This window comes from Pseudophryne corroboree, chromosome 11 (genome assembly GCF_028390025.1).
Source record: "Pseudophryne corroboree isolate aPseCor3 chromosome 11, aPseCor3.hap2, whole genome shotgun sequence".
NCBI lineage: Eukaryota > Metazoa > Chordata > Amphibia > Anura > Myobatrachidae > Pseudophryne > Pseudophryne corroboree.
In genome coordinates this window covers 64240201-64265154 of record NC_086454.1, presented here as the reverse complement: position 1 = coordinate 64265154, position 24954 = coordinate 64240201, and the positions used below count along the sequence as shown (strand labels likewise).

Below are 24954 nucleotides of genomic sequence, written 5' to 3'. Positions count from 1 at the left end.
ACCCCATATCAGTTTAATAAAGCCCAAGAAATGTCATAGACTTTTATTATCTAACATAAATTATTTTAACCTATACTTGTGATTTAATCCACCATCATGGGGAAATAAAGCATTTGCCAAACAAATTCAAGATAGTAGTATTGACAATGCATGTTCAAATATCAAGACACTTGCTCATGTTTACCATCTTAAAGTAGACTTCTTGATTTGACTTGTTTATTTTTGCCATTTTTGTGTCAGCTTCACTTGCTGGTTTATGATGCAGTATTTGTAAAAATACCTCTTCTACCGAAAGAGCATTGTGACGACGAGGATGGGATTTGAACCCATGCGTGCAGAGCACAATGGATTAGCAGTCCATCGCCTTAACCACTCGGCCACCTCGTCTCACTGGTATGCAATTTGGCAAACTTTCCAACACCACTTGTTATACTTCAAAGTCAATTCTTTATGTTCTTGTAGATTGTGTCATTTTCACAATCACGAGCTTGATAGCAAGTCGACTTTCAACCATCCTTGGCTTTAGGAACATTTATTTAATTTTAACCGAAACTTGTGAACAAATTCACCATCATCCACCTCACAAACAAAAATGATTTTTAATACTTCTGGCCAATAACATGACCTTCTCTGTAAAAGTAATGTATTAATTTTCACTAAATGTGTTCTATGCTTGTCTTTAATGAGGTGACAGACTATGTTACATGAGTTACAGTAATTTCAAATCTCAGCAAATATTACAAACATCACCATTTAGAGTTTGCTGTCACTAAAATGTAAACAAGAAAATTATGCAGGAATAAGGTTTAACCTATATTAAGGGCTCTGCTGTAAAAAATTTTTAACTGCATCCCATATCAGTTTAACAAAGCCCAAGAAATGTCATAGACTTTAATTATCTAAACATAAATCATTTTAACCTATACTTGTGAGCTAATCCACCATCATGGGGAATAAAGCATTTGCAAAATAAATTCTTGATAGTAGTATTGACATTGCATGTTCAAATATCAAGACACTTGCTCATGTTTACCATCTTAAAGTAGACTTCTTGATTTGACTTGTTTATTTTGGCCATTTGTGTGTCAGTAGCAGTATTTGTAAAAATGCCTCTTCTACCTAAAAAGCATTGTGATGACGAGGATGAGCACAATGGATTAGCAGTCCATCGCCTTAACCACTCGGCCACCTCCTCTCACTGGTATGCAATCTGGCAAACTTTCCAACACCACTAGTTATACTTCAAAGTCAATTCTTTATGTTCTTGTAGATTGTGTCATTTTCACAATCGCCAGCTTGATAGTAAGTCGACTTTCAACCATCCTTGGCTTTAGGAACATTTATTTAATTTTAACCGATACTTGTGAACAAATCCACCATCATCCACTTCACAAACAAAAATGATTTTTAATACTTCTGGCCAATAACATGACCTTCTCTGTAAAAGTAATGTATTAATTTTCACTAAATGTGTTCTATGCTTGTCTTTAATGAAGTGACAGACTATGTTACATGAGTTACAGTAATTTCAAATCTCTGCAAATATTACAAACATCACCATTTAGAGTTTGCTGTCACTGTAATGTAAACAAGAAAATTATGCAGGAATAAGGTTTAACCTATATTAAGGGCTCTGCTGTAAAAATGTTTTAACTGCATCCCATATCAGTTTAACAAAGCCCAAGAAATGTCATAGACTTTAAATTATCTAAACATAAATCATTTTAACCTATACTTGTGAGCTAATCCACCATCATGGGGAATAAAGCATTTGCAAAATAAATTCTAGATAGTAGTATTGACAATGCATGTTCAAATATCAAGAGACTTGCTCATGTTTACCATCTTAAAGTAGACTTCTTGATTTGACTTGTTTATTTTGGCCATTTTTGTGTCAGCTTCACTTGCTGGTTTATGAAGCAGTATTTGTAAAAATGCCTCTTCTACCTAAAGAGCATTGTGACGACAAGGATGGGATTTGAACCCATGCGGGAAGAGCACAATGGATTAGCAGTCCATCGCCTTAACCACTAGGCCACCTCGTCTCACTGGTATGCAGTCTGGCAAAATTTCCAACACCACTTGTTATACTTCAAAGTCAATTCTTTATGTTCTTGTAGATTGTGTCATTTTCACAATCACCAGCTTGATAGTAAGTCGACTTTCAACCATCCTTGGCTTTAGGAACATTTATTTAATTTTAACCGATACTTGTGAACAAATCCACCATCATCCACTTCACGAACAAAAATGATTTTTAATACTTCTGGCCAATAACATGACCTTCTCTGTAAAAGTAATGTATTAATTTTCACTAAATGTGTTCTATGCTTGTCTTTAATGAAGTGACAGACTATGTTATATGAGTTACAGTAATTTCAAATCTCTGCAAATATTACAAACATCACCATTTAGAGTTGGCTGTCACTGTAATGTAAACAAGAAAATTATGCAGGAATAAGGTTTAACCTATATTAAGGGCTCTGCTGTAAAAAAGTTTAACTGCACCCCATATCAGTTTAATAAAGCCCAAGAAATGTCATAGACTTTTATTATCTAACATAAATTATTTTAACCTATACTTGTGATTTAATCCACCATCATGGGGAAATAAAGCATTTGCCAAACAAATTCAAGATAGTAGTATTGACAATGCATGTTCAAATATCAAGACACTTGCTCATGTTTACCATCTTAAAGTAGACTTCTTGATTTGACTTGTTTATTTTTGCCATTTTTGTGTCAGCTTCACTTGCTGGTTTATGATGCAGTATTTGTAAAAATACCTCTTCTACCGAAAGAGCATTGTGACGACGAGGATGGGATTTGAACCCATGCGTGCAGAGCACAATGGATTAGCAGTCCATCGCCTTAACCACTCGGCCACCTCGTCTCACTGGTATGCAATTTGGCAAACTTTCCAACACCACTTGTTATACTTCAAAGTCAATTCTTTATGTTCTTGTAGATTGTGTCATTTTCACAATCACGAGCTTGATAGCAAGTCGACTTTCAACCATCCTTGGCTTTAGGAACATTTATTTAATTTTAACCGAAACTTGTGAACAAATTCACCATCATCCACCTCACAAACAAAAATGATTTTTAATACTTCTGGCCAATAACATGACCTTCTCTGTAAAAGTAATGTATTAATTTTCACTAAATGTGTTCTATGCTTGTCTTTAATGAGGTGACAGACTATGTTACATGAGTTACAGTAATTTCAAATCTCAGCAAATATTACAAACATCACCATTTAGAGTTTGCTGTCACTAAAATGTAAACAAGAAAATTATGCAGGAATAAGGTTTAACCTATATTAAGGGCTCTGCTGTAAAAAATTTTTAACTGCATCCCATATCAGTTTAACAAAGCCCAAGAAATGTCATAGACTTTAATTATCTAAACATAAATCATTTTAACCTATACTTGTGAGCTAATCCACCATCATGGGGAATAAAGCATTTGCAAAATAAATTCTTGATAGTAGTATTGACATTGCATGTTCAAATATCAAGACACTTGCTCATGTTTACCATCTTAAAGTAGACTTCTTGATTTGACTTGTTTATTTTGGCCATTTGTGTGTCAGTAGCAGTATTTGTAAAAATGCCTCTTCTACCTAAAAAGCATTGTGATGACGAGGATGAGCACAATGGATTAGCAGTCCATCGCCTTAACCACTCGGCCACCTCCTCTCACTGGTATGCAATCTGGCAAACTTTCCAACACCACTAGTTATACTTCAAAGTCAATTCTTTATGTTCTTGTAGATTGTGTCATTTTCACAATCGCCAGCTTGATAGTAAGTCGACTTTCAACCATCCTTGGCTTTAGGAACATTTATTTAATTTTAACCGATACTTGTGAACAAATCCACCATCATCCACTTCACAAACAAAAATGATTTTTAATACTTCTGGCCAATAACATGACCTTCTCTGTAAAAGTAATGTATTAATTTTCACTAAATGTGTTCTATGCTTGTCTTTAATGAAGTGACAGACTATGTTACATGAGTTACAGTAATTTCAAATCTCTGCAAATATTACAAACATCACCATTTAGAGTTTGCTGTCACTGTAATGTAAACAAGAAAATTATGCAGGAATAAGGTTTAACCTATATTAAGGGCTCTGCTGTAAAAATGTTTTAACTGCATCCCATATCAGTTTAACAAAGCCCAAGAAATGTCATAGACTTTAAATTATCTAAACATAAATCATTTTAACCTATACTTGTGAGCTAATCCACCATCATGGGTAATAAAGCATTTGCAAAATAAATTCTAGATAGTAGTATTGACAATGCATGTTCAAATATCAAGAGACTTGCTCATGTTTACCATCTTAAAGTAGACTTCTTGATTTGACTTGTTTATTTTGGCCATTTTTGTGTCAGCTTCACTTGCTGGTTTATGAAGCAGTATTTGTAAAAATGCCTCTTCTACCTAAAGAGCATTGTGACGACAAGGATGGGATTTGAACCCATGCGGGAAGAGCACAATGGATTAGCAGTCCATCGCCTTAACCACTAGGCCACCTCGTCTCACTGGTATGCAGTCTGGCAAAATTTCCAACACCACTTGTTATACTTCAAAGTCAATTCTTTATGTTCTTGTAGATTGTGTCATTTTCACAATCACCAGCTTGATAGTAAGTCGACTTTCAACCATCCTTGGCTTTAGGAACATTTATTTAATTTTAACCGATACTTGTGAACAAATCCACCATCATCCACTTCACGAACAAAAATGATTTTTAATACTTCTGGCCAATAACATGACCTTCTCTGTAAAAGTAATGTATTAATTTTCACTAAATGTGTTCTATGCTTGTCTTTAATGAAGTGACAGACTATGTTATATGAGTTACAGTAATTTCAAATCTCTGCAAATATTACAAACATCACCATTTAGAGTTGGCTGTCACTGTAATGTAAACAAGAAAATTATGCAGGAATAAGGTTTAACCTATATTAAGGGCTCTGCTGTAAAAAAGTTTAACTGCACCCCATATCAGTTTAATAAAGCCCAAGAAATGTCATAGACTTTTATTATCTAACATAAATTATTTTAACCTATACTTGTGATTTAATCCACCATCATGGGGAAATAAAGCATTTGCCAAACAAATTCAAGATAGTAGTATTGACAATGCATGTTCAAATATCAAGACACTTGCTCATGTTTACCATCTTAAAGTAGACTTCTTGATTTGACTTGTTTATTTTTGCCATTTTTGTGTCAGCTTCACTTGCTGGTTTATGATGCAGTATTTGTAAAAATACCTCTTCTACCGAAAGAGCATTGTGACGACGAGGATGGGATTTGAACCCATGCGTGCAGAGCACAATGGATTAGCAGTCCATCGCCTTAACCACTCGGCCACCTCGTCTCACTGGTATGCAATTTGGCAAACTTTCCAACACCACTTGTTATACTTCAAAGTCAATTCTTTATGTTCTTGTAGATTGTGTCATTTTCACAATCACGAGCTTGATAGCAAGTCGACTTTCAACCATCCTTGGCTTTAGGAACATTTATTTAATTTTAACCGAAACTTGTGAACAAATTCACCATCATCCACCTCACAAACAAAAATGATTTTTAATACTTCTGGCCAATAACATGACCTTCTCTGTAAAAGTAATGTATTAATTTTCACTAAATGTGTTCTATGCTTGTCTTTAATGAGGTGACAGACTATGTTACATGAGTTACAGTAATTTCAAATCTCAGCAAATATTACAAACATCACCATTTAGAGTTTGCTGTCACTAAAATGTAAACAAGAAAATTATGCAGGAATAAGGTTTAACCTATATTAAGGGCTCTGCTGTAAAATTTTTTTAACTGCATCCCATATCAGTTTAACAAAGCCCAAGAAATGTCATAGACTTTAATTATCTAAACATAAATAATTTTAACCTATACTTGTGAGCTAATCCACCATCATGGGGAATAAAGCATTTGCAAAATAAATTCTTGATAGTAGTATTGACATTGCATGTTCAAATATCAAGACACTTGCTCATGTTTACCATCTTAAAGTAGACTTCTTGATTTGACTTGTTTATTTTGGCCATTTGTGTGTCAGTAGCAGTATTTGTAAAAATGCCTCTTCTACCTAAAAAGCATTGTGATGACGAGGATGAGCACAATGGATTAGCAGTCCATCGCCTTAACCACTCGGCCACCTCCTCTCACTGGTATGCAATCTGGCAAACTTTCCAACACCACTAGTTATACTTCAAAGTCAATTCTTTATGTTCTTGTAGATTGTGTCATTTTCACAATCGCCAGCTTGATAGTAAGTCGACTTTCAACCATCCTTGGCTTTAGGAACATTTATTTAATTTTAACCGATACTTGTGAACAAATCCACCATCATCCACTTCACAAACAAAAATGATTTTTAATACTTCTGGCCAATAACATGACCTTCTCTGTAAAAGTAATGTATTAATTTTCACTAAATGTGTTCTATGCTTGTCTTTAATGAAGTGACAGACTATGTTACATGAGTTACAGTAATTTCAAATCTCTGCAAATATTACAAACATCACCATTTAGAGTTTGCTGTCACTGTAATGTAAACAAGAAAATTATGCAGGAATAAGGTTTAACCTATATTAAGGGCTCTGCTGTAAAAATGTTTTAACTGCATCCCATATCAGTTTAACAAAGCCCAAGAAATGTCATAGACTTTAAATTATCTAAACATAAATCATTTTAACCTATACTTGTGAGCTAATCCACCATCATGGGGGATAAAGCATTTGCAAAATAAATTCTAGATAGTAGTATTGACATTGCATGTTCAAATATCAAGACACTTGCTCATGTTTACCATCTTAAAGTAGACTTCTTGATTTGACTTGTTTATTTTGGCCATTTGTGTGTCAGTAGCAGTATTTGTAAAAATGCCTCTTCTACCTAAAAAGCATTGTGACGACAAGGATGGGATTTGAACCCATGCGTGCAGAGCCCAATGGATTAGCAGTCCATCGCCTTAACCACTCGGCCACCTCGTCTCACTGGTATGAAATCTGGCAAACATTCCAACACCACTAGTTATACTTCAAAGTCAATTCTTTATGTTCTTGTAGATTGTGTCATTTTCACAATCGCCAGCTTGATAGTAAGTCGACTTTCAACCATCCTTGGCTTTAGGAACATTTATTTAATTTTAACCGATACTTGTGAACAAATCCACCATCATCCACTTCACAAACAAAAATGATTTTTAATACTTCTGGCCAATAACATGACCTTCTCTGTAAAAGTAATGTATTAATTTTCACTAAATGTGTTCTATGCTTGTCTTTAATGAAGTGACAGACTATGTTACATGAGTTACAGTAATTTCAAATCTCTGCAAATATTACAAACATCACCATTTAGAGTTTGCTGTCACTGTAATGTAAACAAGAAAATTATGCAGGAATAAGGTTTAACCTATATTAAGGGCTCTGCTGTAAAAATGTTTTAACTGCATCCCATATCAGTTTAACAAAGCCCAAGAAATGTCATAGACTTTAATTATCTAAACATAAATCATTTTAACCTATACTTGTGAGCTAATCCACCATCATGGGGAATAAAGCATTTGCAAAATAAATTCTAGATAGTAGTATTGACAATGCATGTTCAAATATCAAGACACTTGCTCATGTTTACCATCTTAAAGTAGACTTCTTGATTTGACTTGTTTATTTTGGCCATTTTTGTGTCAGCTTCACTTGCTGGTTTATGAAGCAGTATTTGTAAAAATGCCTCTTCTACCTAAAGAGCATTGTGACGACAAGGATGGGATTTGAACCCATGCGGGAAGAGCACAATGGATTAGCAGTCCATCGCCTTAACCACTAGGCCACCTCGTCTCACTGGTATGCAGTCTGGCAAAATTTCCAACACCACTTGTTATACTTCAAAGTCAATTCTTTATGTTCTTGTAGATTGTGTCATTTTCACAATCACCAGCTTGATAGTAAGTCGACTTTCAACCATCCTTGGCTTTAGGAACATTTATTTAATTTTAACCGATACTTGTGAACAAATCCACCATCATCCACTTCACGAACAAAAATGATTTTTAATACTTCTGGCCAATAACATGACCTTCTCTGTAAAAGTAATGTATTAATTTTCACTAAATGTGTTCTATGCTTGTCTTTAATGAAGTGACAGACTATGTTATATGAGTTACAGTAATTTCAAATCTCTGCAAATATTACAAACATCACCATTTAGAGTTGGCTGTCACTGTAATGTAAACAAGAAAATTATGCAGGAATAAGGTTTAACCTATATTAAGGGCTCTGCTGTAAAAATGTTTTAACTGCATCCCATATCAGTTTAACAAAGCCCAAGAAATGTCATAGACTTTAAATTATCTAAACATAAATCATTTTAACCTATACTTGTGAGCTAATCCACCATCATGGGGGATAAAGCATTTGCAAAATAAATTCTAGATAGTAGTATTGACATTGCATGTTCAAATATCAAGACACTTGCTCATGTTTACCATCTTAAAGTAGACTTCTTGATTTGACTTGTTTGTTTTGGCCATTTGTGTGTCAGTAGCAGTATTTGTAAAAATGCCTCTTCTACCTAAAAAGCATTGTGACGACGAGGATGGGATTTGAACCCATGCGTGCAGAGCACAATGGATTAGCAGTCCTTCGCCTTAACCACTCGGCCACCTCGTCTCACTGGTATGCGATCTGGCAAACATTCCAACACCACTTGTTATACTTCAAAGTCAATTCTTTATGTTCTTGTAGATTGTGTCATTTTCACAATCACGAGCTAGATAGTAAGTCGACTTTCAACCATCCTTGGCTTTAGGAACATTTATTTAATTTTAACCGATACTTGTGAACAAATCCACCATCATCCACCTCACAAACAAAAATGATTTTTAATACTTCTGGCCAATAACATGACCTTCTCTGTAAAAGTAATGTATTAATTTTCACTAAATGTGTTCTATGCTTGTCTTTAATGAAGTGACAGACTATGTTACATGAGTTACAGTAATTTCAAATCTCTGCAAATATTACAAACATCACCATTTAGAGTTTGCTGTCACTGTAATGTAAACAAGAAAATTATGCAGGAATAAGGTTTAACCTATATTAAGGGCTCTGCTGTAAAAATGTTTTAACTGCATCCCATATCAGTTTAACAAAGCCCAAGAAATGTCATAGACTTTAAATTATCTAAACATAAATCATTTTAACCTATACTTGTGAGCTAATCCACCATCATGGGGGATAAAGCATTTGCAAAAAAATTCTAGATAGTAGTATTGACATTGCATGTTCAAATATCAAGACACTTGCTCATGTTTACCATCTTAAAGTAGACTTCTTGATTTGACTTGTTTGTTTTGGCCATTTGTGTGTCAGTAGCAGTATTTGTAAAAATGCCTCTTCTACCTAAAAAGCATTGTGACGACGAGGATGGGATTTGAACCCATGCGTGCAGAGCACAATGGATTAGCAGTCCTTCGCCTTAACCACTCGGCCACCTCATCTCACTGGTATGCGATCTGGCAAACATTCCAACACCACTTGTTATACTTCAAAGTCAATTCTTTATGTTCTTGTAGATTGTGTCATTTTCACAATTGCCAGCTTGATAGTAAGTCGACTTTCAACCATCCTTGGCTTTAGGAACATTTATTTAATTTTAATCGATACTTGTGAACAAATCCACCATCATCCACTTCACAAACAAAAATGATTTTTAATACTTCTGGCCAATAACATGACCTTCTCTGTAAAAGTAATGTATTAATTTTCACTAAATGTGTTCTATGCTTGTCTTTAATGAAGTGACAGACTATGTTACATGAGTTACAGTAATTTCAAATCTCTGCAAATATTACAAACATCACCATTTAGAGTTTGCTGTCACTGTAATGTAAACAAGAAAATTATGCAGGAATAAGGTTTAACCTATATTAAGGGCTCTGCTGTAATTTTTTTTTAACTGCATCCCATATCAGTTTAACAAAGCCCAAGAAATGTCATAGACTTTAAATTATCTAAACATAAATCATTTTAACCTATACTTGTGAGCTAATCCACCATCATGGGGGATAAAGCATTTGCAAAATAAATTTTAGATAGTAGTATTGACATTGCATGTTCAAATATCAAGACACTTGCTCATGTTTACCATCTTAAAGTAGACTTCTTGATTTGACTTGTTTATTTTGGCCATTTGTGTGTCAGTAGCAGTATTTGTAAAAATGCCTCTTCTACCTAAAAAGCATTGTGGCGACGAGGATGGGATTTGAACCCATGCGTGCAGAGCACAATGGATTAGCAGTCCATCGCCTTAACCACTCGGCCACCTCGTCTCACTGGTATGCAATATGGCAAACATTCCAACACCACTAGTTATACTTCAAAGACAATTCTTTATGTTCTTGTAGATTGTGTCATTTTCACAATCGCCAGCTTGATAGTAAGTCGACTTTCAACCATCCTTGGCTTTAGGAACATTTATTTAATTTTAACCGATACTTGTGAACAAATCCACCATCATCCACTTCACAAACAAAAATGATTTTTAATACTTCTGGCAAATAACATGACCTTCTCTGTAAAAGTAATGTATTAATTTTCACTAAATGTGTTCTATGCTTGTCTTTAATGAAGTGACAGACTATGTTACATGAGTTACAGTAATTTCAAATCTCTGCAAATATTACAAACATCACCATTTAGAGTTTGCTGTCACTGTAATGTAAACAAGAAAATTATGCAGGAATAAGGTTTAACCTACATTAAGGGCTCTGCTGTAAAAATGTTTTAACTGCATCCCATATCAGTTTAACAAAGCCCAAGAAATGTCATAGACTTTAAATTATCTAAACATAAATCATTTTAACCTATACTTGTGAGCTAATCCACCATCATGGGGGATAAAGCATTTGCAAAATAAATTCTAGATAGTAGTATTGACATTGCATGTTCAAATATCAAGACACTTGCTCATGTTTACCATCTTAAAGTAGACTTCTTGATTTGACTTGTTTGTTTTGGCCATTTGTGTGTCAGTAGCAGTATTTGTAAAAATGCCTCTTCTACCTAAAAAGCATTGTGACGACGAGGATGGGATTTGAACCCATGCGTGCAGAGCACAATGGATTAGCAGTCCATCGCCTTAACCACTCGGCCACCTCGTCTCACTGGTATACAATCTGCAAACATTCCAACACCACTAGTTATACTTCAAAGTCAATTCTTTATGTTCTTGTAGATTGTGTCATTTTCACAATTGCCAGCTTGATAGTAAGTCGACTTTAAACCATCCTTGGCTTTAGGAACATTTATTTAATTTTAACCGATACTTGTGAACAAATCCACCATCATCCACTTCACAAACAAAAATGATTTTTAATACTTCTGGCCAATAACATGACCTTCTCTGTAAAAGTAATGTATTAATTTTCACTAAATGTGTTCTATGCTTGTCTTTAATGAAGTGACAGACTATGTTACATGAGTTACAGTAATTTCAAATCTCTGCAAATATTACAAACATCACCATTTAGAGTTTGCTGTCACTGTAATGTAAACAAGAAAATTATGCAGGAATAAGGTTTAACCTATATTAAGGGCTCTGCTGAAAAAATGTTTTAACTGCACCCCATATCAGTTTAATAAAGCCCAAGAAATGTCATAGACTTTAATTATCTAAACATAAATTATTTTAACCTATACTTGTGAGTTAATCCACCATCATGGGGAAATAAAGCATTTGCCAAACAAATTCAAGATAGTAGTATTGACAATGCATGTTCAAATATCAAGACACTTGCTCATGTTTACCATCTTAAAGTAGACTTCTTGATTTGACTTGTTTATTTTGGCCATTTTTGTGTCAGCTTCACTTGCTGGTTTATGAAGCAGTATTTGTAAAAATGCCTCTTCTACCTAAAGGGCATTGTGATGACAAGGATGGGATTTGAACCCATACGTGCAGAGCACAATGGATTAGCAGTCCATCGCCTTAACCACTCGGCCACCTCGTCTCACTGGTATGCAGTTTGGCTAAATTTCCAACACCACTTGTTATACTTCAAAGTCAATTCTTTATGTTCTTGTAGATTGTGTCATTTTCACAATCACGAGCTAGATAGTAAGTCGACTTTCAACCATCCTTGGCTTTAGGAACATTTATTTAATTTTAACCGATACTTGTGAACAAATCCACCATCATCCACCTCACAAACAAAAATGATTTTTAATACTTCTGGCCAATAACATGACCTTCTCTGTAAAAGTAATGTATTAATTTTCACTAAATGTGTTCTATGCTTGTCTTTAAGGAAGTGACAGACTATGTTACATGAGTTACAGTAATTTCAAATCTCTGCAAATATTACAAACATCACCATTTAGAGTTTGCTGTCACTGTAATGTAAACAAGAAAATTATGCAGGAATAAGGTTTAACCTATATTAAGGGCTCTGCTGTAAAAAATTTTAACTGCACCCCATATCAGTTTAATAAAGCCCAAGAAATGTCATAGACTTTAATTATCTAAACATAAATTATTTTAACCTATACTTGTGAGTTAATCCACCATCATGGGGAAATAAAGCATTTGCCAAACAAATTCAAGATAGTAGTATTGACAATGCATGTTCAAATATCAAGACACTTGCTCATGTTTACCATCTTAAAGTAGACTTCTTGATTTGACTTGTTTATTTTGGCCATTTTTGTGACAGCTTCACTTGCTGGTTTATGAAGCAGTATTTGTAAAAATGCCTCTTCTACCTAAAGAGCATTGTGACGACAAGGATGGGATTTGAACCCATGCAGGAAGAGCACAATGGATTAGCAGTCCATCGCCTTAACCACTAGGCCACCTCGTCTCACTAGTATGCAGTCTGGCAAAATTTCCAACACCACTTGTTATACTTCAAAGTCAATTCTTTATGTTCTTGTAGATTGTGTCATTTTCACAATCACCAGCTTGATAGTAAGTCGACTTTCAACCATCCTTGGCTTTAGGAACATTTATTTAATTTTAACCGATACTTGTGAACAAATCCACCATCATCCACTTCACAAACAAAAATGATTTTTAATACTTCTGGCCAATAACATGACCTTCTCTGTAAAAGTAATGTATTAATTTTCACTAAATGTGTTCTATAAGAAGGGAAAAAAACTTAGCGCTTAGGTGAGAAACACTGCACTGAGATTGTCAGCAGCCTCCTGTTATAGGGAATTGCCAATCCCTAACATAAACCACTAACCAAAAAATTAACAGGTGGCGCTTGTCAATCAATTGAAATAAAAAAACATTTATTTAAGTGCAATGAATAAGATTACAACACACTCCCGGGAGAATAAAATAATATAACAGAGTTCACAATAATAAAAATGTGCCCTATAATAGGCTGCTTATTTAATTCCTCAGGAAACCAGTTATAATTTGATGAACTTAAATGCACATGTTAAATGGATAACTGCGCCCAGAGGATTTACACTAACAATGATACATTTTTGATGCAAACAAATATAAAATATAAAATATATATATAAATGAATGATTGATTAATTGATATACTATCATAACATGAGTCACTCACGCCTTGGTCTACCAAAAGGTACTGAATACGTCACAAATCCACTGCAGTGGGTAGTTGGTTGTGAAGACACATTGGTGAGTTACCTCCGCTGGGCAGGAGCCTGTTCTGTCCTTGCTCCCTGGTGTCGTCCCGCTGTGCTGTCAGGGAAACGCACCAGAGCCTCAGCGGGTAGAAAGTGCTGCGCCGTGCAGTGTGCCTCAACGAGCTGTGCAGGTAGATTAACTGCCTCCGGTACCTCCGCACTTGCAGACAGGAGGCTGTTTAAGCTGATTTTCCGGAGTGCGCCGGTCTGCGCCGGGTTGCAGAAAAACAGCACCGATGGTTACCACTTCCCCAGATGGCGTGGTTGGCCGTAGCAACGGGGATGGGAAATGCAGTGCAGATGCAGGTGCTCCCGGTGGTGGTGCTGTAAGAGTGGGCTGCTCTGCACGGACAATGCTTTGGTGCAGCGGCTGATGGGAGTGTGAATCCTTTCAAATTGAACCTGTGTCCTTAACGCGTTTCAACGCCAGCAGGGCGTCTTTTTCCAAAGGCAGGTATGTCAGAGGATAGGAGTGTTCTTAATTTTATACCTGTTCCTCAGGTGCAGCTGTTCTTTGGTAATTAGATACCAGCTGTCTCTTATATCGTTAATTAATGCATAGTCTAATACACTTCTAACATCATCAAATCAGTGCATATATTTAGAAGAGACATCACTATATTAATATAACTTAGGTGACTCCATCTAGTGCATATTATCACAACGTACATTTGATGCATAAAAACTAAATAGTGATACATGCAAGTGCATTATAATAATTTGTTTATTTTGGCCATTTTTGTGTCAGCTTCACTTGCTGGTTTATGAAGCAGTATTTGTAAAAATGCCTCTTCTACCTAAAGGGCATTGTGACGACAAGGATGGGATTTGAACCCATACGTGCAGAGCACAATGGATTAGCAGTCCATCGCCTTAACCACTCGGCCACCTCGTCTCACTGGTATGCAGTTTGGCTAAATTTCCAACACCACTTGTTATACTTCAAAGTCAATTCTTTATGTTCTTGTAGATTGTGTCATTTTCACAATCACGAGCTAGATAGTAAGTCGACTTTCAACCATCCTTGGCTTTAGGAACATTTATTTAATTTTAACCGATACTTGTGAACAAATCCACCATCATCCACCTCACAAACAAAAATGATTTTTAATACTTCTGGCCAATAACATGACCTTCTCTGTAAAAGTAATGTATTAATTTTCACTAAATGTGTTCTATGCTTGTCTTTAAGGAAGTGACAGACTATGTTACATGAGTTACAGTAATTTCAAATCTCTGCAAATATTACAAACATCACCATTTAGAGTTTGCTGTCACTGTAATGTAAACAAGAAAATTATGCAGGAATAAGGTTTAACCTAGATTAAGGGCTCTGCTGTAAAAAATTTTAACTGCACCCCATATCAGTTTAATAAAGCCCAAGAAATGTCATAGACTTTAATTATCTAAACATAAATTATTTTAACCTATACTTGTGAGTTAATCCACCATCATGGGGAAATAAAGCATTTGCCAAACAAATTCAAGATAGTAGTATTGACAATGCATATTCAAATATCAAGACACTTGCTCATGTTTACCATCTTAAAGTAGACTTCTTGATTTGACTTGTTTATTTTGGCCATTTTTGTGTCAGCTTCACTTGCTGGTTTATGAAGCAGTATTTGTAAAAATGCCTCTTCTACCTAAAGAGCATTGTGACGACAAGGATGGGATTTGAACCCATGCAGGAAGAGCACAATGGATTAGCAGTCCATCGCCTTAACCACTAGGCCACCTCGTCTCACTAGTATGCAGTCTGGCAAAATTTCCAACACCACTTGTTATACTTCAAAGTCAATTCTTTATGTTCTTGTAGATTGTGTCATTTTCACAATCACCAGCTTGATAGTAAGTCGACTTTCAACCATCCTTGGCTTTAGGAACATTTATTTAATTTTAACCGATACTTGTGAACAAATCCACCATCATCCACCTCACAAACAAAAATGATTTTTAATACTTCTGGCCAATAACATGACCTTCTCTGTAAAAGTAATGTATTAATTTTCACTAAATGTGTTCTATGCTTGTCTTTAATGAGGTGACAGACTATGTTACATGAGTTACAGTAATTTCAAATCTCAGCAAATATTACAAACATCACCATTTAGAGTTTGCTGTCACTAAAATGTAAACAAGAAAATTATGCAGGAATAAGGTTTAACCTATATTAAGGGCTCTGCTATAATTTTTTTTTAACTGCATCCCATATCAGTTTAACAAAGCCCAAGAAATGTCATAGACTTTAATTATCTAAACATAAATCATTTTAACCTATACTTGTGAGCTAATCCACCATCATGGGGAATAAAGCATTTGCAAAATAAATTCTAGATAGTAGTATTGACATTGCATGTTCAAATATCAAGACACTTGCTCATGTTTACCATCTTAAAGTAGACTTCTTGATTTGACTTGTTTATTTTGGCCATTTGTGTGTCAGTAGCAGTATTTGTAAAAATGCCTCTTCTACCTAAAAAGCATTGTGACGACGAGGATGAGCACAATGGATTAGCAGTCCATCGCTTTAACCACTCGGCCACCTCGTCTCACTGGTATGCAATCTGGCAAACATTCCAACACCACTAGTTATACTTCAAAGTCAATTCTTTATGTTCTTGTAGATTGTGTCATTTTCACAATCGCCAGCTTGATAGTAAGTCGACTTTCAACCATCCTTGGCTTTAGGAACATTTATTTAATTTTAACCGATACTTGTGAACAAATCCACCATCATCCACTTCACAAACAAAAATGATTTTTAATACTTCTGGCCAATAACATGACCTTCTCTGTAAAAGTAATGTATTAATTTTCACTAAATGTGTTCTATGCTTGTCTTTAATGAAGTGACAGACTATGTTACATGAGTTACAGTAATTTCAAATCTCTGCAAATATTACAAACATCACCATTTAGAGTTTGCTGTCACTGTAATGTAAACAAGAAAATTATGCAGGAATAAGGTTTAACCTATATTAAGGGCTCTGCTGTAAAAATGTTTTAACTGCATTCCATATCAGTTTAACAAAGCCCAAGAAATGTCATAGACTTTAAATTATCTAAACATAAATCATTTTAACCTATACTTGTGAGCTAATCCACCATCATGGGGGATAAAGCATTTGCAAAATAAATTCTAGATAGTAGTATTGACATTGCATGTTCAAATATCAAGACACTTGCTCATGTTTACCATCTTAAAGTAGACTTCTTGATTTGACCTGTTTGTTTTGGCCATTTGTGTGTCAGTAGCAGTATTTGTAAAAATGCCTCTTCTACCTAAAAAGCATTGTGACGACGAGGATGGGATTTGAACCCATGCGTGCAGAGCACAATGGATTAGCAGTCCATCGCCTTAACCACTCGGCCACCTCGTCTCACTGGTATGCGATCTGGCAAACATTCCAACACCACTTGTTATACTTCAAAGTCAATTCTTTATGTTCTTGTAGATTGTGTCATTTTCACAATTGCCAGCTTGATAGTAAGTCGACTTTCAACCATCCTTTGCTTTAGGAACATTTATTTAATTTTAACCGATACTTGTGAACAAATCCACCATCATCCACTTCACAAACAAAAATGATTTTTAATACTTCTGGCCAATAACATGACCTTCTCTGTAAAAGTAATGTATTAATTTTCACTAAATGTGTTCTATGCTTGTCTTTAATGAAGTGACAGACTATGTTACATGAGTTACAGTAATTTCAAATCTCTGCAAATATTACAAACATCACCATTTAGAGTTTGCTGTCACTGTAATGTAAACAAGAAAATTATGCAGGAATAAGGTTTAACCTATATTAAGGGCTCTGCTGTAAAAATTTTTAACTGCACCCCATATCAGTTTAATAAAGCCCAAGAAATGTCATAGACTTTAATTATCTAAACATAAATTATTTTAACCTATACTTGTGAGTTAATCCACCATCATGGGGAAATAAAGCATTTGCCAAACAAATTCAAGATAGTAGTATTGACAATGCATGTTCAAATATCAAGACACTTGCTCATGTTTACCATCTTAAAGTAGACTTCTTGATTTGACTTGTTTATTTTGGCCATTTTTGTGTCAGCTTCACTTGCTGGTTTATGAAGCAGTATTTGTAAAAATGCCTCTTCTACCTAAAGAGCATTGTGACGACAAGGATGGGATTTGAACCCATGCGTGCAGAACACAATGGATTAGCAGTCCATCGCCTTAACCACTAGGCCACCTCGTCGCACTAGTATGCAGTCTGGCAAAATTTCCAACACCACTTGTTATACTTCAAAGTCAATTCTTTATGTTCTTGTAGATTGTGTCATTTTCACAATCACCAGCTTGATAGTAAGTCGACTTTCAACCATCCTTGGCTTTAGGAACATTTATTTAATTTTAACCGATACTTGTGAACAAATCCACCATCATCCACCTCACAAACAAAAATGATTTTTAATACTTCTGGCCAATAACATGACCTTCTCTGTAAAAGTAATGTATTAATTTTCACTAAATGTGTTCTATGCTTGTCTTTAATGAGGTGACAGACTATGTTACATGAGTTACAGTAATTTCAAATCTCAGCAAATATTACAAACATCACCATTTAGAGTTTGCTGTCACTAAAATGTAAACAAGAAAATTATGCAGGAATAAGGTTTAACCTATATTAAGGGCTCTGCTGTAATTTTTTTTTAACTGCATCCCATATCAGTTTAACAAAGCCCAAGAAATGTCATAGACTTTAATTATCTAAACATAAATCATTTTAACCTATACTTGTGAGCTAATCCACCATCATGGGGAATAAAGCATTTGCAAAATAAATTCTAGATAGTAGTATTGACATTGCATGTTCAAATATCAAGACACTTGCTCATGTTTACCATCTTAAAGTAGACTTCTTGATTTGACTTGTTTATTTTGGCCTTTTGTGTGTCAGTAGCAGTATTTGTAAAAATGCCTCTTCTACCTAAAAAGCATTGTGACGACGAGGATGAGCACAATGGATTAGCAGTCCATCGCCTTAACCACTCGGCCACCTCGTCTCACTGGTATGCAATCTGGCAAACATTCCAACACCACTAGTTATACTTCAAAGTCAATTCTTTATGTTCTTGTAGATTGTGTCATTTTCACAATCGCCAGCTTGATAGTAAGTCGACTTTCAACCATCCTTGGCTTTAGGAACATTTATTTAATTTTAACCGATACTTGTGAACAAATCCACCATCATCCACTTCACAAACAAAAATGATTTTTAATACTTCTGGCCAATAACATGACCTTCTCTGTAAAAGTAATGTATTAATTTTCACTAAATGTGTTCTATGCTTGTCTTTAATGAAGTGACAGACTATGTTACATGAGTTACAGTAATTTCAAATCTCTGCAAATATTACAAACATCACCATTTAGAGTTTGCTGTCACTGTAATGTAAACAAGAAAATTATGCAGGAATAAGGTTTAACCTATATTAAGGGCTCTGCTGTAAAAATGTTTTAACTGCATTCCATATCAGTTTAACAAAGCCCAAGAAATGTCATAGACTTTAAATTATCTAAACATAAATCATTTTAACCTATACTTGTGAGCTAATCCACCATCATGGGGGATAAAGCATTTGCAAAATAAATTCTAGATAGTAGTATTGACATTGCATGTTCAAATATCAAGACACTTGCTCATGTTTACCATCTTAAAGTAGACTTCTTGATTTGACCTGTTTGTTTTGGCCATTTGTGTGTCAGTAGCAGTATTTGTAAAAATGCCTCTTCTACCTAAAAAGCATTGTGACGACGAGGATGGGATTTGAACCCATGCGTGCAGAGCACAATGGATTAGCAGTCCATCGCCTTAACCACTCGGCCACCTCGTCTCACTGGTATGCGATCTGGCAAACATTCCAACACCACTTGTTATACTTCAAAGTCAATTCTTTATGTTCTTGTAGATTGTGTCATTTTCACAATTGCCAGCTTGATAGTAAGTCGACTTTCAACCATCCTTTGCTTTAGGAACATTTATTTAATTTTAACCGATACTTGTGAACAAATCCACCATCATCCACTTCACAAACAAAAATGATTTTTAATACTTCTGGCCAATAACATGACCTTCTCTGTAAAAGTAATGTATTAATTTTCACTAAATGTGTTCTATGCTTGTCTTTAATGAAGTGACAGACTATGTTACATGAGTTACAGTAATTTCAAATCTCTGCAAATATTACAAACATCACCATTTAGAGTTTGCTGTCACTGTAATGTAAACAAGAAAATTATGCAGGAATAAGGTTTAACCTATATTAAGGGCTCTGCTGTAAAAAAATTTAACTGCACCCCATATCAGTTTAATAAAGCCCAAGAAATGTCATAGACTTTAATTATCTAAACATAAATTATTTTAACCTATACTTGTGAGTTAATCCACCATCATGGGGAAATAAAGCATTTGCCAAACAAATTCAAGATAGTAGTATTGACAATGCATGTTCAAATATCAAGACACTTGCTCATGTTTACCATCTTAAAGTAGACTTCTTGATTTGACTTGTTTATTTTGGCCATTTTTGTGTCAGCTTCACTTGCTGGTTTATGAAGCAGTATTTGTAAAAATGCCTCTTCTACCTAAAGAGCATTGTGACGACAAGGATGGGATTTGAACCCATGCGTGCAGAACACAATGGATTAGCAGTCCATCGCCTTAAACACTCGGCCACCACGTCTCACTGGTATGTGGTCTGGCAAAATTTCCAACACCACTTGTTATACTTCAAAGTCAATTCTTTATGTTCTTGTAGATTGTGTCATTTTCACAATCACGAGCTAGATAGTAAGTCGACTTTCAACCATCCTTGGCTTTAGGAACATTTATTTAATTTTAACCGATACTTGTGAACAAATCCACCATCATCCACCTCACAAACAAAAATGATTTTTAATACTTCTGGCCAATAACATGACCTTCTCTGTAAAAGTAATGTATTAATTTTCACTAAATGTGTTCTATGCTTGTCTTTAAGGAAGTGACAGACTATGTTACATGAGTTACAGTAATTTCAAATCTCTGCAAATATTACAAACATCACCATTTAGAGTTTGCTGTCACTGTAATGTAAACAAGAAAATTATGCAGGAATAAGGTTTAACCTATATTAAGGGCTCTGCTGTAAAAAATTTTAACTGCACCCCATATCAGTTTAATAAAGCCCAAGAAATGTCATAGACTTTAATTATCTAAACATAAATTATTTTAACCTATACTTGTGAGTTAATCCACCATCATGGGGAAATAAAGCATTTGCCAAACAAATTCAAGATAGTAGTATTGACAATGCATGTTCAAATATCAAGACACTTGCTCATGTTTACCATCTTAAAGTAGACTTCTTGATTTGACTTGTTTATTTTGGCCATTTTTGTGTCAGCTTCACTTGCTGGTTTATGAAGCAGTATTTGTAAAAATGCATCTTCTACCTAAAGAGCATTGTGACAACAAGGATGGGATTTGAACCATTGCGGGCAGAGCACAATAGATTAGCAGTCCATCGCCTTAACCACTCGGCCACCTCGTTTCACTGGTATGCAGTCTGGCAAAATTTCCAACACCACTTGTTATACTTCAAAGTCAATTCTTTATGTTCTTGTAGATTGTGTCATTTTCACAATCACCAGCTTGATAGTAAGTCGACTTTCAACCATCCTTGGTATTAGGAACATTTATTTAATTTTAACCGATACTTGTGAACAAATCCACCATCATCCACTTCACAAACAAAAATGATTTTTAATACTTCTGGCCAATAACATGACCTTCTCTGTAAAAGTAATGTATTAATTTTCACTAAATGTGTTCTATGCTTGTCTTTAATGAAGTGACAGACTATGTTACATGAGCTACAGTAATTTCAAATCTCTGCAAATATTACAAACATCACCATTTAGAGTTGGCTGTCACTGTAATGTAAACAAGAAAATTATGCAGGAATAAGGTTTAACCTATATTAAGGGCTCTGCTGTAAAAAATTTTAACTGCACCCCATATCAGATTAATAAAGCCCAAGAAATGTCATAGACTTTTATTATCTAACATAAATTATTTTAACCTATACTTGTGAGTTAATCCACCATCATGGGGAAATAAAGCATTTGCCAAACAAATTCAAGATAGTAGTATTGACAATGCATGTTCAAATATCAAGACACTTGCTCATGTTTACCATCTTAAAGTAGACTTCTTGATTTGACTTGTTTATTTTGGCCATTTTTGTGTCAGCTTCACTTGCTGGTTTATGATGCAGTATTTGTAAAAACGCCTCTTCTACCGAAAGAGCAGTGTGACGACGAGGATGGGATTTGAACCTATGCGTGCAGAGCACAATGGATTAGCAGTCCATCGCCTTAACCACTCGGCCACCTCGTCTCACTGGTATGCAATCTGGCAAACATTCCAACACCACTAGTTATACTTCAAAGTCAATTCTTTATGTTCTTGTAGATTGTGTCATTTTCACAATCGCCAGCTTGATAGCAAGTCGACTTTCAACCATCCTTGGCTTTAGGAACATTTATTTAATTTTAACCGAAACTTGTGAACAAATTCACCATCATCCACCTCACAAACAAAAATGATTTTTAATACTTCTGGCCAATAACATGACCTTCTCTGTAAAAGTAGTGTATTAATTTTCACTAAATGTGTTCTATGCTTGTCTTTAATGAGGTGACAGACTATGTTACATGAGTTACAGTAATTTCAAATCTCTGCAAATATTACAAACATCACCATTTAGAGTTTGCTGTCACTGTAATGTAAACAAGAAAATTATGCAGGAATAAGGTTTAACCTATATTAAGGGCTCTGCTGTAAAAAACTTTAACTGCACCCCATATCAGTTTAATAAAGCCCAAGAAATGTCATAGACTTTAATTATCTAAACATAAATTATTTTAACCTACACTGTGAGTTAATCCACCATCATGGGGAAATAAAGCATTTGCCAAACAAATTCAAGATATTAGTATTGACAATGCATGTTCAAATATCAAGACACTTGCTCATGTTTACAATCTTAAAGTAAACTTCTTGATTTGACTTGTTTATTTTGGCCATTTTTGTGTCAGCTTCACTTGCTGGTTTATGAAGCAGTATTTGTAAAAATGCCTCTTCTACCTAAAGAGCATTGTGACGACAAGGATGGGATTTGAACCCATGCGTGCAGAGCACAATGGATTAGCAGTCCATCGCCTTAACCACTCGGCCTCCTCGTCTCACTGGTATGCAGTCTGGCAAAATTTCCAACACCACTTGTTATACTTCAAAGTCAATTCTTTATGTTCTTGTAGATTGTGTCATTTTCACAATCACCAGCTTGATAGTAAGTCGACTTTCAACCATCCTTGGCTTTAGGAACATTTATTTAATTTTAACCGATACTTGTGAACAAATCCACCATCATCCACTTCACAAACAAAAATGATTTTTAATACTTCTGGCCAATAACATGACCTTCTCTGTAAAAGTAATGTATTAATTTTCACTAAATGTGTTCTATGCTTGTTTTTAATGAGGTGACAGACTATGTTACATGAGTTACAGTAATTTCAAATCTCAGCAAATATTACAAACATCACCATTTAGAGTTTGCTGTCACTGTAATGTAAACAAGAAAATTATGCAGGAATAAGGTTTAACCTATATTAAGGGCTCTGCTGTAAAAATGTTTTAACTGCATTCCATATCAGTTTAACAAAGCCCAAGAAATGTCATAGACTTTAAATTATCTAAACATAAATCATTTTAACCTATACTTGTGAGCTAATCCACCATCATGGGGGATAAAGCATTTGCAAAATAAATTCTAGATAGTAGTATTGACATTGCATGTTCAAATATCAAGACACTTGCTCATGTTTACCATCTTAAAGTAGACTTCTTGATTTGACCTGTTTGTTTTGGCCATTTGTGTGTCAGTAGCAGTATTTGTAAAAATGCCTCTTCTACCTAAAAAGCATTGTGACGACGAGGATGGGATTTGAACCCATGCGTGCAGAGCACAATGGATTAGCAGTCCATCGCCTTAACCACTCGGCCACCTCGTCTCACTGGTATGCGATCTGGCAAACATTCCAACACCACTTGTTATACTTCAAAGTCAATTCTTTATGTTCTTGTAGATTGTGTCATTTTCACAATTGCCAGCTTGATAGTAAGTCGACTTTCAACCATCCTTTGCTTTAGGAACATTTATTTAATTTTAACCGATACTTGTGAACAAATCCACCATCATCCACTTCACAAACAAAAATGATTTTTAATACTTCTGGCCAATAACATGACCTTCTCTGTAAAAGTAATGTATTAATTTTCACTAAATGTGTTCTATGCTTGTCTTTAATGAAGTGACAGACTATGTTACATGAGTTACAGTAATTTCAAATCTCTGCAAATATTACAAACATCACCATTTAGAGTTTGCTGTCACTGTAATGTAAACAAGAAAATTATGCAGGAATAAGGTTTAACCTATATTAAGGGCTCTGCTGTAAAAATTTTTAACTGCACCCCATATCAGTTTAATAAAGCCCAAGAAATGTCATAGACTTTAATTATCTAAACATAAATTATTTTAACCTATACTTGTGAGTTAATCCACCATCATGGGGAAATAAAGCATTTGCCAAACAAATTCAAGATAGTAGTATTGACAATGCATGTTCAAATATCAAGACACTTGCTCATGTTTACCATCTTAAAGTAGACTTCTTGATTTGACTTGTTTATTTTGGCCATTTTTGTGTCAGCTTCACTTGCTGGTTTATGAAGCAGTATTTGTAAAAATGCCTCTTCTACCTAAAGAGCATTGTGACGACAAGGATGGGATTTGAACCCATGCGTGCAGAACACAATGGATTAGCAGTCCATCGCCTTAACCACTAGGCCACCTCGTCTCACTAGTATGCAGTCTGGCAAAATTTCCAACACCACTTGTTATACTTCAAAGTCAATTCTTTATGTTCTTGTAGATTGTGTCATTTTCACAATCACCAGCTTGATAGTAAGTCGACTTTCAACCATCCTTGGCTTTAGGAACATTTATTTAATTTTAACCGATACTTGTGAACAAATCCACCATCATCCACCTCACAAACAAAAATGATTTTTAATACTTCTGGCCAATAACATGACCTTCTCTGTAAAAGTAATGTATTAATTTTCACTAAATGTGTTCTATGCTTGTCTTTAA

At 34.9% G+C, this 24954-nt stretch overlaps 23 non-coding genes across 23 annotated transcripts; all 23 read right to left on the bottom strand.

Annotated features, from left to right (window-relative positions):
• Positions 1-305: 305 nt before the first annotated feature.
• Positions 306-387, bottom strand: TRNAS-GCU (transfer RNA serine (anticodon GCU)). The gene has a single exon. It is a non-coding gene; the product is annotated as a tRNA-Ser (tRNA).
• Positions 388-1963: 1576 nt separating this feature from the next.
• On the bottom strand, positions 1964-2045 carry TRNAS-GCU (transfer RNA serine (anticodon GCU)). The gene has a single exon. It is a non-coding gene; the product is annotated as a tRNA-Ser (tRNA).
• A 766-nt stretch (positions 2046-2811) lies between these two features.
• Positions 2812-2893, bottom strand: TRNAS-GCU (transfer RNA serine (anticodon GCU)). Its single transcript has one exon. It is a non-coding gene; the product is annotated as a tRNA-Ser (tRNA).
• A 1576-nt stretch (positions 2894-4469) lies between these two features.
• TRNAS-GCU (transfer RNA serine (anticodon GCU)) lies at positions 4470-4551 on the bottom strand. The gene has a single exon. It is a non-coding gene; the product is annotated as a tRNA-Ser (tRNA).
• A 766-nt stretch (positions 4552-5317) lies between these two features.
• TRNAS-GCU (transfer RNA serine (anticodon GCU)) lies at positions 5318-5399 on the bottom strand. The gene has a single exon. It is a non-coding gene; the product is annotated as a tRNA-Ser (tRNA).
• A 1557-nt stretch (positions 5400-6956) lies between these two features.
• TRNAS-GCU (transfer RNA serine (anticodon GCU)) lies at positions 6957-7038 on the bottom strand. Its single transcript has one exon. It is a non-coding gene; the product is annotated as a tRNA-Ser (tRNA).
• A 767-nt stretch (positions 7039-7805) lies between these two features.
• TRNAS-GCU (transfer RNA serine (anticodon GCU)) lies at positions 7806-7887 on the bottom strand. The gene has a single exon. It is a non-coding gene; the product is annotated as a tRNA-Ser (tRNA).
• A 749-nt stretch (positions 7888-8636) lies between these two features.
• On the bottom strand, positions 8637-8718 carry TRNAS-GCU (transfer RNA serine (anticodon GCU)). The gene has a single exon. It is a non-coding gene; the product is annotated as a tRNA-Ser (tRNA).
• Positions 8719-9466: 748 nt separating this feature from the next.
• Positions 9467-9548, bottom strand: TRNAS-GCU (transfer RNA serine (anticodon GCU)). Its single transcript has one exon. It is a non-coding gene; the product is annotated as a tRNA-Ser (tRNA).
• A 749-nt stretch (positions 9549-10297) lies between these two features.
• TRNAS-GCU (transfer RNA serine (anticodon GCU)) lies at positions 10298-10379 on the bottom strand. Its single transcript has one exon. It is a non-coding gene; the product is annotated as a tRNA-Ser (tRNA).
• A 749-nt stretch (positions 10380-11128) lies between these two features.
• Positions 11129-11210, bottom strand: TRNAS-GCU (transfer RNA serine (anticodon GCU)). Its single transcript has one exon. It is a non-coding gene; the product is annotated as a tRNA-Ser (tRNA).
• A 767-nt stretch (positions 11211-11977) lies between these two features.
• Positions 11978-12059, bottom strand: TRNAS-GCU (transfer RNA serine (anticodon GCU)). The gene has a single exon. It is a non-coding gene; the product is annotated as a tRNA-Ser (tRNA).
• Positions 12060-12826: 767 nt separating this feature from the next.
• TRNAS-GCU (transfer RNA serine (anticodon GCU)) lies at positions 12827-12908 on the bottom strand. Its single transcript has one exon. It is a non-coding gene; the product is annotated as a tRNA-Ser (tRNA).
• A 1618-nt stretch (positions 12909-14526) lies between these two features.
• On the bottom strand, positions 14527-14608 carry TRNAS-GCU (transfer RNA serine (anticodon GCU)). The gene has a single exon. It is a non-coding gene; the product is annotated as a tRNA-Ser (tRNA).
• A 767-nt stretch (positions 14609-15375) lies between these two features.
• Positions 15376-15457, bottom strand: TRNAS-GCU (transfer RNA serine (anticodon GCU)). The gene has a single exon. It is a non-coding gene; the product is annotated as a tRNA-Ser (tRNA).
• Positions 15458-17014: 1557 nt separating this feature from the next.
• TRNAS-GCU (transfer RNA serine (anticodon GCU)) lies at positions 17015-17096 on the bottom strand. Its single transcript has one exon. It is a non-coding gene; the product is annotated as a tRNA-Ser (tRNA).
• Positions 17097-17863: 767 nt separating this feature from the next.
• Positions 17864-17945, bottom strand: TRNAS-GCU (transfer RNA serine (anticodon GCU)). The gene has a single exon. It is a non-coding gene; the product is annotated as a tRNA-Ser (tRNA).
• Positions 17946-19502: 1557 nt separating this feature from the next.
• Positions 19503-19584, bottom strand: TRNAS-GCU (transfer RNA serine (anticodon GCU)). Its single transcript has one exon. It is a non-coding gene; the product is annotated as a tRNA-Ser (tRNA).
• A 767-nt stretch (positions 19585-20351) lies between these two features.
• On the bottom strand, positions 20352-20433 carry TRNAS-GCU (transfer RNA serine (anticodon GCU)). The gene has a single exon. It is a non-coding gene; the product is annotated as a tRNA-Ser (tRNA).
• A 1615-nt stretch (positions 20434-22048) lies between these two features.
• TRNAS-GCU (transfer RNA serine (anticodon GCU)) lies at positions 22049-22130 on the bottom strand. The gene has a single exon. It is a non-coding gene; the product is annotated as a tRNA-Ser (tRNA).
• Positions 22131-22896: 766 nt separating this feature from the next.
• TRNAS-GCU (transfer RNA serine (anticodon GCU)) lies at positions 22897-22978 on the bottom strand. Its single transcript has one exon. It is a non-coding gene; the product is annotated as a tRNA-Ser (tRNA).
• Positions 22979-23727: 749 nt separating this feature from the next.
• On the bottom strand, positions 23728-23809 carry TRNAS-GCU (transfer RNA serine (anticodon GCU)). The gene has a single exon. It is a non-coding gene; the product is annotated as a tRNA-Ser (tRNA).
• Positions 23810-24576: 767 nt separating this feature from the next.
• TRNAS-GCU (transfer RNA serine (anticodon GCU)) lies at positions 24577-24658 on the bottom strand. The gene has a single exon. It is a non-coding gene; the product is annotated as a tRNA-Ser (tRNA).
• Positions 24659-24954: the final 296 nt, after the last annotated feature.